The following is a 12043-nucleotide window of genomic DNA, read 5'->3' on the forward strand; positions in this document are numbered from 1 at the left end:
TCAGATGGGGTGCCCAGCTCTCATTCCAGCTGTGCTCAGCACAGCCCTGAGAAGGCACCAGCGACAGTAACGCCCGGACAACCTGGCAGCCGGAACCCACTCTGCCAGTGCATGGCTGATAGAAGCCTGGCGGGTTCTTCCACATCCCCGGGTGCCCCGCCCGCCAAGATATGGGGGACCTGAGCAGACATCCTTGTCTGTTGAACTCCACCTCAGGAGCTCCAGGGGGAGCTGGGTTCTGAATGCCAGAGGGGAAATCATGTGCGAGGAGAGCTACCCGGCACGGCAGAATTGTCAGAGGAGAACCAATGACTCAGAACAATCTCATGGCGTCTTTAAGGCCATAATGGCCAAGGAGTACTAGTATCCCACAGCCCTGTGTGCACACTCTAGTTGACGGTCATGCATGCAGCAGTCAATGAAGACCTGGCAGAGAAGAGCCCGCAGGCTCCAGACACGAAGGAACAGTGCGGAAATGGCAGTGCCCGTCATGCTCACCTCCCACTTATGTGAGTGTACACCGTGTATGTGTACTGAGGACGTGCACTGTGCTCCAACTGTGAGAATTACTACGTGTTAAGCCAAACTCACAATACATTTGGATGCAGAGGCCAGCTCTGTGGCATAGCAGGTTAAGCCATTGCCTGCAATGCTGGAATCCCATTTGAGTACGGTTCAAGTCTTGGCTGCTCCACTTCTGATCCAGCTCTTTGCTGGTGGCCTGGGAAAGCAGCGGAGATGGCCCAACAGCTTGGGCCTCTGCATCCGTGTGGGAGGCCTGGAGGAAGCTCCTAGCTCCTGGCTTTGGCCTGGCCCAGCCCTAGCTGTTGCAGCCATTTGGACAGTAAACCAGCAGACGGTTCTGTCTATCTCTCTGTAACTCTGCCTTTCGAGTAAATAAAACTTTTTTTAAAAAGAAAAAAATATATAAAAAGACAAATGACACCAAAAAAGAGATAGGTGTCCCTGTGCTAACGTGGAACCACCTCTCAGAAATGCTGCAAAGTGAAAGCCTTGGGCAGAGGGGGGAGCACGTGTGTCCCCTCTGTGGCCTGGGAAAAGGAGCAGACACAAGACCCACGGGCACGCGCAAGCACTGCTCCCAGGACACCTGTGGTCAGCGTGGCTGCCTCGGAGAGAAGCCACACAGAGCAACAGGCTCTCGGGGTGCTGAGGTGACTTCCTTCTCCACGTGTGACCTTCTAGAACATTCTCTGCTTCCTCATGTGTCTTCTGGCAGCTCTGTGCGGAGCAGCTGGGGGTGAATCACCCCAGGGCCGGGAGTGCTGGCACCAGGACACACAGGAAATGTCTGGCGCCCCACCCCTGTTTGTCATGTGGAGGGGCAGGCAGGGCTTCACCCTGTCCAGGGAGGCCCATAGGCGCCAGGTGGGAGCAGCACAGGGAACACAGGCTGGCCGAGCTGCCTCCCAGAGGGAGGGCCTCCCATCCTGCTTGCAGATTTTTAAATGTTGCATTTGTGTTACTTTTAATGAGCCAAAGCCAACAAAAAATGAGCAAGGCAAGGCTTCTCTCCCCTCAGGCTCTGCAGGAGGGCTGGCCCTGGGGGCCAGTATCCACCCCTAGGTTCCCTAACCAGCTCTGTGAACCTCTGAGCAGTAAAGTAACATCCTGCCCCCACTCTTCAGCAGGAAAGTGGACCTGTGCTGAAAGTGGACCTGTTGCTGCTGATCGTGGGCAAGGCGCCTGCCTCTTCCCGCCTGTCCCCACCTCCTCAGTGAAGGAGGGACTGCCGTTCCCTACCCAGCAAGGCCATGGCAGGCCGTGAGCACCTGCTGCCGGCTTCTACTGGGGGCTCAGGCAAGCTTGCTGCCATCCTCCACACCGGAGGCGTCCGGAACGAGGGGATCTGGCCACTTGAGCCGCAACGAGTGGCAGTGAACAAACAGAAATAATTTACTGCAGGAAGCTAAGAACTGGGATTCCTGCAGCTAAAGCCAGCGTGTCATGAGGGTCTATGAATTCCAGATGACAGGAAAGCAGGGGATCACTCAGGGATATCAGGATGCAGCCCTGTCTTCTGAAAGAGACCCATGGGATCAATGGTCAAGTGTCCTAGGACCCACGCAGTCCTGGGCGCCACCAGAGACACAGCCCTGGGCAGGGAGGCCCTCCTCTGCCACCTTCTGGTCATGAGGATGCAGAGCACAGACTGTGTCTTTGCTAAGCCTGGGTGGGACAGCCATGTACAGCTGAGTACCAAGGGAGACAGCAGACTGCACACAGCTGTGGTACCCTGAGTATGAACGTATGTTCTTACGTGACAGCCTAGCGAAACCCAGTGGCCGGCCTTAGACAGGCTACTCATCCCGGCATCACTGGATAGCAAGAATGAAAGCACACTGGAGCTATTGGTGAGCAGAGCTGAGCCGGTACACAGGCTTCTGGAAAAGATAAGGAGGTTCTGTTGCTGTCTGATGCATAACTTTCCTTACAACTCTTTAGGAGCAAATGCATTACTTCTATAGACACAGATAGGAAATCCAACGTATACTGAAGCCTACTGGGCGACTGTGTGGGACAGGTGAGCAAATCCAGCCCAGAGCAACTGTATCAGAGGAAGCCAAATCATAATTTCTCTGATTCTTGGATTTAGCTTGGCCCAACCCTGGCTCCAGCTAGGAAAATGGAAAACCCATCAAGGCTGAAATGTCAGAGTCTGGCTTTTAAGTCTCCTAAGAAAGCAGTGGAATGTCTCTTCTTATGACACCTACAAATCGTTAGAGCCATGAGAAGTAACTCCAGACCTGTTGAGTTTGCAGACTTGAGACTCCGAAGAAACTGTTCCCTACTCACTCTCAGCTTCCCGTGGGACAGGGAACAGTACTAAGAGGGCAAGACTGAAGCTAGGAACAAGATCCTGCTCTGTTTAACAAGGAGGCGTTGTGGTACAGGAATGCATTGCCAGAGGACCGGATCTGAAGCCTAGCCTGGCCACCGTGGGGCTCTGGGCGTGCTCTGTGGTCTGGTCTGGTCTCCAGAGAGCGATGCCAGCAGACTGTGAGCACAGAGCTGAGCAGAAGGCTGGCAAATGGAAGGCACCCCACAAACTTTCCCTTCCCTTCTCGGGCCCCTCTCTGGGGGGGTGCCTGTGGCCACGCCGCCCTGGCACTCCACAGATGGCACGGGTAGAAACGGAGATAGCCCCGGATGAAGGAAGCATCACGCACTGGACCTAGGCTGGACAGGATGGCGCCACAGGTCTGGGCGTGGAAAGGCTTTGAAGCTGTCCTGTGCGGCTGCTGCGCCAGGTTTGCCTGCTTCTTAGTAAACCAGAGCAGCCAGCCTTCTTGACTGAGGTCCCCTCCAAGAGGCACACTTAGCTCCATGCTGCACGGGAGCACACGGGCTCCGGTCACCCTTGCTGGTGCTCGCTGGGTGGATGGATGGGAACCCTGGCGGTAGTCTGTTTTGGGGACCAGGACTAGTCAAAGTAGCAGCAGGACCTTCTGAACGGTCCCTTCCATCTGGAAAGCCTGGCCGTGAACAAAGGGGCCCTGAAGGTGTCATCGGTAGACAGGGCAGGAAGGGAGGGAGGAGGGCGCTGGGGGTCTGGGTGCAGACCCTGGCTCCCAGCTGTGGGACCTCACAGACGTTTCTCAAGCTCTCTGATGGCTCTCAGGGGGCCTGGGGACAATCATACCATCTATCCTTCATGCCTTAGGTCATTCTTAAGATAAAATGAAGTGAATGACAAGAAGGCGCCCTGAGATGTCGCAGACAACATGCTAAGGCTGTCCAGGGTTCTCAGGGTGTTAAAACCTGAGAAGACTAGATTACAGAGAGCCCTCTCTGGGCCCAGCTCCCAGGGCACCCCAGGAACGGGAGCCCTGGCTGTTAGCCTCTTTCCCCTGCAGGTGCGCGCCTCACTGGTTACCCACAGATGACTGTGGTCTTGCATTTCATTCCAGCACGGCGTGGGCTAGCACAGCGTGGGCTAGCACGGCATTGCCAACCTGCCTTATCTGCTCTCTGTAAGCATGGATCCACCCATCCACCATCCACCCAAAACACAGTTGCTAAGAAGTAGGAAAGCCCAAAGGTTCTGAGCTCAGACTGCCTGGGTTTGAATCTCAGCTCCGCCATTTATTATCTGAGTCATTTCAGCTGGTGACATCATCTTTCTTGGCCTCAATTTCCTCATCTGTAAAATGAAGAAAGTATCCGCCTCCACCCCTCAAGGCTGCAGAAGAAACGAAACGGGTTACAACGTGCAAAGTGCTCAGAAAAGTGCCCACAGAGGTAACAGCATCCACCTGCTGGCTGTCACCGTTCTGAAACGCGGGAGGCTTTTCTGGGCAGTGGCTCTGAACAAAAGGGACCTCAAAACCTTTGGTCTTCACAGTTTGCATTCAGGGAGGGAGACAAGAGAACAAAATAAGCAAATTGAATATAACTTGTTAAAAGCTGGCGAGTGCTCTAGAAAAAAATGCAGTGCGACTGTTGTGGGGAGGGTATGCACCTGATGCACCCTTGAGAAGGTGGCAGGTGGGAGAAGACCCAGTGAGAAGGAGAGCAGTGAGGCGGGCAGGTGGCTGGCAAGGACACACCAGGCAGAGCTCGCTCGGGAAGGGAGCCTGGTCCTGCAGGAGCAGGGAGTTCTGGGTGGCTGCAGGCGACTCTGCAGACCCAGGGAGTTCTGGGTGGCTGCACACGAGTTTGCAGACCCACGTGTGTCTGTGTGTGTTGCGGGCAGGAACTTGGAGGTGGGGCCCAGGAGGTCCTGGGCACATGGGCTGAGAAGGGATGGATGGCAGCAGGGCCGAAGCAGATGCAAAGACACAGTCAGGCGATGCCACTGCATGGGAGAGGGGCGAGACACAAGCACCTGTGTGCAGCAAGCCCGCAGGGGCCACTCAGATAAGCTGGCTCTGAAGATTTCTTCATTCATTCAATCAAAACTACAAATGACTAACAAGACCTAATGCTGGGTGCTGGGAGTATGAGCACGCAGGAGACAGTCCCTGGGCTCAGAGTTCAAAGCAAGGCCTAAGTGAGAGAGGCCGAACCTTCCAGAATTACAGAACAGTACACAACACGTGACCAAGCAGGATGCAAAGGCGTCCTGAAGGGGAGGAGAGGGGAAGGATTCATCCAACGGAAGGGGAGAAGTAGGGAGCTAGGAAGTAGAGAAAGCTCCCAGGAGGTGGTGACTTCTGGATTGTTTTGTAGACTGAATAGGAGTTAGTGGCTTGCCACCAACTTGGTGCTTTGCACAGCGTTGGTACGCAGTATTGAAGTGTTGAGCCGTACTGAATGGTTTTGGCATCCCGGGGCTTTGATAGTAGCAGAAGTAGAAAAGGAGACCATTCCAACCCAGTGAGGCTTCTCTGCAGCCAGAATGAGATATAAACAGTAATTTCCAATCTAGTTAACAAGCCCACGCAGAACACAGACCATCTGCAATCCTCTCTACAACTCTCTCAGCCAGTCGCCAGATTTCTCCGAAATGCACTTGACTATGCAGCCACATCCACGCAGCAGCCATCAACTGTAAGAGGAAAGGTTCCTGCACCAACCAATGCATGAGAAAAAGCCACGTTCTCAATAGATGCACACAAGTTCTCCGTGAAGAGGGGGTGGGGACTGCCTTTGGGATGAGGGTGAAGTGACAGCTCAGAGAAGACTTTCACAAAAATCCCCAGACAGCAAGAGGCGACTTGTGTGGGGTGGGGCCGCTGCTCAGGAGGGAAGCCCTGGGTGCAGAGGCCGGCGAGTCTCTCCCCCCTGCTGGCCTGTGTCCCGTGGGAAGGCTGACCTGTTTGAAACATAGCAGAAGAGCAGGAACAGAAAAGCCAGACAGAGGATGTGAATGGTACATGATGAGGTGTCTTCCACAAATAATCACCCCACCTGGCCACTGCCAAATCTTTTTTTTTTTTTTTTACAGGCAGAGAGAGAGAGCGCGCGCACGCGCGAGAGAAAGGTCTTCCTTCCATTGGTTCACCTCCCAAATGGCAGCTGCACTGATCTGAAGCCAGGAGCCAGGTGCTTCCTTCTGGTCTTCCATGCGAGTGCAGGGCCCAAGCACTTGGGCCATCCTCCACTGCCTTCCCAGGCCACAGCAGAGAGCTGGCCTGGAAGAGGAGCAACTGGGACAGAATCCGGCGCCCCGACCGGGACTAGAACCCAGGGTGCCGGTGCCGCAGGTGGAGGATTGGCCAAGTGAGCCGTGGCACCGGCCATACAGCCAAATCTTTAACAGTGTTATTAAGTCCACAATATAAGGGTACTTCAAATAGTTCATAGAAAAAATGGAATTAACAGGCTAGTTTATTTGTGTGCAAAAAGTTTGGAATCTGCATATGAAGTGTTAAAACGTTCTTGGGGGGCCAGCACCAAGGCATAATGGATTAAGCTGCCACCTGTGGCACCAGCATCCCATATAGGCGCTGGCTCCAGTCCCAGTTGCTCCACTTTTGATCCAGCTCCCTGCTAATGCACCTGGGAAAGCAGCGGAATATTGCCCAAGTGCTTGGGCCCCTGACACCAATGTAGGAGACCTGGAAGAAACTTCTGGCTTTGGATTGGCCCAGCTCCGGCCATTGTGACCATTTGGGAAGTGAACCAGCAGAAGGAAGATCTAACTCTGCCTTTCAAATAAACAAATCTTTAAAAAAAAAAAAAAAAAAAGTTCATGGAACATGTGTATTATGCAAAACTGCATGGGTTTCAATTTGCTTTTACTCAAAAATAAATCTAGCTTTTAATTTAATTTTCCATGAGCTTTTTGAGATATATGAGATACCAGTGGATTTGCAGGGAAACCCATGTGGTTTGGAATGAAGGAGACAAGCTCAGATATGTAGGGCTGGAGGAAGGCCTGTAGGGATGGAGAATGTAGGGCCTGTGGCTGTATAAGGCCAATAAATCATCAGGTCTGATTGGCTCTGCCAAGCCAACTGTGGGTGGGACTTGAATTTCAGCGATTCTATACCAGACTAATTTTTCAGCTGATAATTTTGCATGGCCCACAGATGACTTCATAAATATCCAAATTCCATGGCCATGGAAGAAAAAAGGTTCCCCATCTTTGTGAAGAAGCAAGGATAGGGAATTGACCAAAAAAAAGAGAGGGCGAATTTGGCGCGGTTAGGTTGCAGGCCAGAGAAAGGACTAAGGGCCACAATCAGACAGCTCCTTGGCACATTTGCCATTGATGTTACAGTGGGGAAATGCGGGGCCTGGCACAGACAGACTGTTCGTAAACATGAGGGTGCTTCAATGAGTCCATGCACAATGGAATCAAAAGTGAATTTTGGTGCAGAATATTCTGCAATCCATGCCTACAAGGAGTCCTCAGAATGGTCATGAAAAAAATGGTTAAGACGGCAAACCTACACAGGGGGTTCAGGTTTCTTTTGCTGTAAAACAGACTGAGCTCTTAATTCCATTTTCCAGGAATGTTCTGCGGTCCCCTCGTGTTGACAGGTGAAGGCCATCTTGGTTGCTGGCTGGTGCCTGGCTCCCTGGCCTGGACTGTCTGTCCCTGGAGAGGAAGCAAACGCCATTCTCAAGTGCCCTGGAGCCACTTCCTGGAGGCAGCAGCAAGGTAGCTGTGAGGTTTAGAAGCAGGACCAGCCTCTGCAGACTGCTACACTTGCACATCCACAGCCAGCAAGCTCACCCCCGAAAGAACTAAATACAAATGTACCACGTGCCTCACCCTTCGACTACTAGCACCTGCTCTAGTGAACACACACACATGTCCACACCTAGACAGCACGTGAGCATTCGCGGCGACCCAGCTCCAGCTGCTATGGCCATCTGGGGAGTGAACTGGCAGACAGAAGACCCCTTTCTCCTTGTCTCACTATAACTCTGCCTTCCAAATAAATAAATGTTTAAAAAATCAACCAACCAACCAACCCACCAACCTCAATGAAATTGTTTGAAAAACACACCTGGGTTACTTCCTGGGCTCCAGATTAGCCACATGGGCCAGGTACGGTGCTTAGCCCTGAGTGGGTATTAACCTACTGATTGCTCTGCCAGTCTGATGGGGGAGGGAGCACTGTCCCCATTCAGAACAGAGCAAAGGGTACAGAGAGGGTAGAAACTTGCCCAAGGTCAGAGACAGCGGTACCGCAGACAAGGGGTGAACCCAGGCCGTGCAACGTTTAATCATTCCCTGCCCAGGCACTCTGGGAGCAGGAAGGGCTCAGTCAAAAACAACCTTTAGCATTCCTGAAGCTCCGATCCTTTTTCTCTTTCCCAGCAACCTCAGTCACCTCCACCGTCCCCGCATCCCCTGACCACCCAGCTACACGAGGAGGCTTCTCCTGGTATCCACACTTCCCAGTGAGTTGAGTCCCAGACACCCCAGGAGCTGAAGCTGCACCCACCCCTCCCCACCCCCAACCCCCAACTGCCCTTGGAGTGAGCTCTTTTTGTCCCTCGGGATGTCCAGAACACTTTCACCTGACTGGTTACAAACTAAGCCAACGGCGACTGCTGTCCTCTGCATTCGTGAGGACTTTGCAGGAAGCAGAGCAGGGGTTGAAAAACATTCATGTGGTTTTCAGAAATCAGTCTGAACACAGCCATGCCCTCCAAACAACCCGTCATGCTCCCCGGCCTGAGGCAAATACCCAAAACTTTCCCGAAACCACATAACAAAAATCCCACCAGGCTGGGCCACAGTCAGGTTCGGGAACAGCAGTGCTTGATCTTGGACTACAAGGGATTTTCACCTTGGCACTGCCTGCCCCCTGCTGCAGCGTGCCCTGCTTCGTGCGCTGATTTGAAGAGGTGTGCAGCCCACACCAGCATTGCCTACAGTAAAAGGGGTGTGGAGGCATGAAGACAAAGAGCAGGAGGTTTTTCCCAGAGCCAGGATTCTGTCCAGCTGTGTGCCTGCACCCCGGTCTCCTGCTGTGACAGCTCCACTGTGCACTGACACCCTGGATGCTCTCAATTGGCTTCCGGCAGTTCCCGCTGCCCTGGTTGAGCGCGATGGATGACGTGGAAAGCTTCCTGTGATAAAACCTTCAGTGTTCCCTTGAGCTCGCCTGAGAGCAGCCTAATTGGAGCTGCTGTGCTTCCTGCCATTTCTGGCGGGGAGGCCCCTCGGTGGGGCTGCAGGCTTCCCTGTTCCACCTGAAGCATCCTTCTCTCCCTCTCTCTCAGCTACGCTTTGAACATATCTTCTGGCTGTAAAAACCATGAACACCCCAGGCTCAAAGCTCCCGGGGCCCAGAGCTAGCAGCTAGAGGGAGAAGACGATGGGGGAATCGAGGGATATTAGCTTCCTGGCCTCGCTGTGGCACCAGAATCCCCAGCATACACACAGGGCCCTTTACTGTTTAGTTGGCAGCACTGGAGAATGTTGAATAAGAAATGCTTGAAACACAGGATTCCTAGAATTTTTCTACAATTTCAATCTGATAGCACCGCAGTGCTCATCCCGTATTAAACCTTTGGCTTCTGTTGTCCCCCGATCAAACAGGAATGTGGCAGCCAAGCCTCACCTTATTAAAGGTTCCGCCTCCTCCCCCAGCCTTGTCGCTCACCTCCGCTCGCTCAGTCATAGCTCCGCTCCCTACAGTTCATCCTGACTTTTCCTTCTTGGGAGGCAGGACGTGCCCAGTCCTGCCCACACCCCTGTGAGTCTCCAGGACTCATCTCCTGCAGGAAGCCCTTGCCCACCCTGCAGGCCAGGTGATATCCCACCCCCGACGCATCCTGGTGACAGCACTACTACAGGGCTTACCCTAGAGTATCACCATTGCTGTGGACTCGGCTGCCTTCTCTGAGAAACACGAAACTACCTACGGCAGGGACCAGGTCTTTAACATCTTCTCTTCCCCGATTGCCGGCGCAGTCCACACAAATAAACATCTAAATCATGGGTGAATGAACCAACAGCGGCAGCAAGGGGGACATCTCTGGGTTCCTGTGAACCACAGATCTCCAGGGTTACGGGAAGTGGCGGTTTTATTACTGTGTTTCTCAGAAGACAATTTCAGCTACCTGTTTCTCAAATCATAAAACCCAACACGAGCTTCCTGAGTCCTGACACACGTGGGTAAAATGCACACTCACTCACTCACTTCTTCCTTCCTTCGACTGGTAATTACGGTGCACGTGTGGGATGTGCAGGTGAATAAGCCTGGTGCAGCCTGTGATTATGCAGTACGTCCAGGGTCTGTCTGGGGAGCGAGACCCTCCTGCTTTCAAAGGGAACCTAGGGCTGCAGAACTTGTACGGACTTGTGATGCCCGAGCTCAGTGAAGGACACTGAAGTCTTCCAGTGGATCTGGGCAAGAGCTGCCTATGCCTGCTGGGAGTAACTGTTATCCCTGGGAGCAGGTGGAACCAGCCAAAGAGGAAGCGAGTTTTGGAAGCAGCTGCACAGATCCTGGTAAGACCTCGACGGTCTCTGAGACCTTGGCCAGAGCCCAAAGATCTCAAAAACAACTCCTCACCTTGAGGAAGGGCGAGCAGCTCCCTCAGGTACAAGGAGACAGGAAGCCTAGCCCTAGACCCCTGCCATCGCCCAGTGCCCCAGCAAATGCTATTGGCACAGATCTGGCCTCACAGCAAACCTGCACCAAGACTGGATACCACATACTGCGATCACCATGACTGTGAACTTGGGCGTCCATCATCCAGAGAATGGTGGCAACAGCACCACCCGCGAGGAGCACTGTGAGGGTCAGACAGGACAGTGCACAGCAGTTCCCCCTCACCTGCAGGGTGTATGTTCCAAGGCCTCCAGTGGGTGCTTGAAACTCTGGATCATACATATATTGTAATATTTTATTATAGTTATTATGCAGCTATTACTCATCAGACTTTACTGTGGGGCTACACATTTGAATCATTAGCTCTTTCCAGCCATTTTATTACATTGGAATTACAATATCATCATGCCTCAGGCAACTACAAAAACAGATCTGTGCCATGTATCTGACAAGCCACAGTACGGCAGTACATGTATATTTACATATGTATATGTGTACATATGAGTTCATGGAATATATACATGTGTATATTTATATACACACACATATATATATATGAGTTCATGGAAAAAGAGGCAATGAAAGACGAGTTTATTTTGGTGCATAAGTGTCTGAAATCCATCAACAGTTTTTTCATAATATACATTTCCACAAACTTTTAAAAGATATGCCAAATGCATGGATTTCAAAACTTTTGCATCAAAAGACACTTCTCCTTTAATTTCATTTTCTAAGAATTGAATTGTCTTCATATTGTTTTTCCCTCTCCATGCATACTTCTGATGAAGTTTAATTTATCAAGTAGGCATAGTAAGAGGTTGATAACATAAAATAGGGCAAACCTACCAATATACTGTAACAAGAGTTGTATGAATGTGATCTCTGTCTCTCAAAGTATGTTGTACTGCACTGGAATTCTTTGCTGAACATTCTGGACTTCAGTGGACCGGGTGTAACTAAACACATATAAGGGGGACTGCTGTACTGTGGCCTGTCGGAATCTGTATAAATGTGTTTGCTAGAGGAATGAATGATGATATTGTAATTCCAGTATCAGAAAATGACTGAAGGAGCTAATGATTCAAATGTTTAGCTCCCACAGTAAAGTCTGATGAGTAATATCTGTGTAATACCAATAATAATATATTGCAGTATGTTGTAATACACCACTATGTGGTACAATACAGCATAATATCTTAATAATGAACAGCACTAGTTTGCAATTAGTGACTATCAAGTACCAGGTCCTATTCTAGGCACTTCATTAAAACCTAACTTGCTACTTCCCAATGAAGCAGGTCCTAGCAAGAGCGTGAGCTGGGGCTGACGCTGTGGCATAGTGGGCTGCAACACCAGCTTCCTATATAGCGGCTGGTTTCAAGTCCCTCCCCTGCCCCACCCTGCTCCACTTCTGATCCAGCTCTCTGCTAATGGCCTGGAAAAGCAGGGGAAGATGGACCAAATACTTGGATCCCTGCACCCATATGGGAGACCCAGAAGAAGTTCCTGGCTCCAGTCTCTGGCCTTACCTAACCCCAGCCATTGTAGCCATTTGG

General features: G+C 51.7%; 1 protein-coding gene across 12 annotated transcripts in view; it reads right to left on the reverse strand.

Moving 5' to 3' along the window:
- Positions 1-12043, reverse strand: part of MGAT5 (alpha-1,6-mannosylglycoprotein 6-beta-N-acetylglucosaminyltransferase) — a 379218-nt gene that overhangs the window by 15823 nt on the left and 351352 nt on the right. The gene's annotated exons all lie outside the window — the stretch shown is intronic.

This window comes from Oryctolagus cuniculus, chromosome 3 (assembly GCF_051225735.1).
Source record: "Oryctolagus cuniculus isolate XC-2025 breed Fujian yellow rabbit chromosome 3, ASM5122573v1, whole genome shotgun sequence".
Lineage (NCBI taxonomy): Eukaryota > Metazoa > Chordata > Mammalia > Lagomorpha > Leporidae > Oryctolagus > Oryctolagus cuniculus.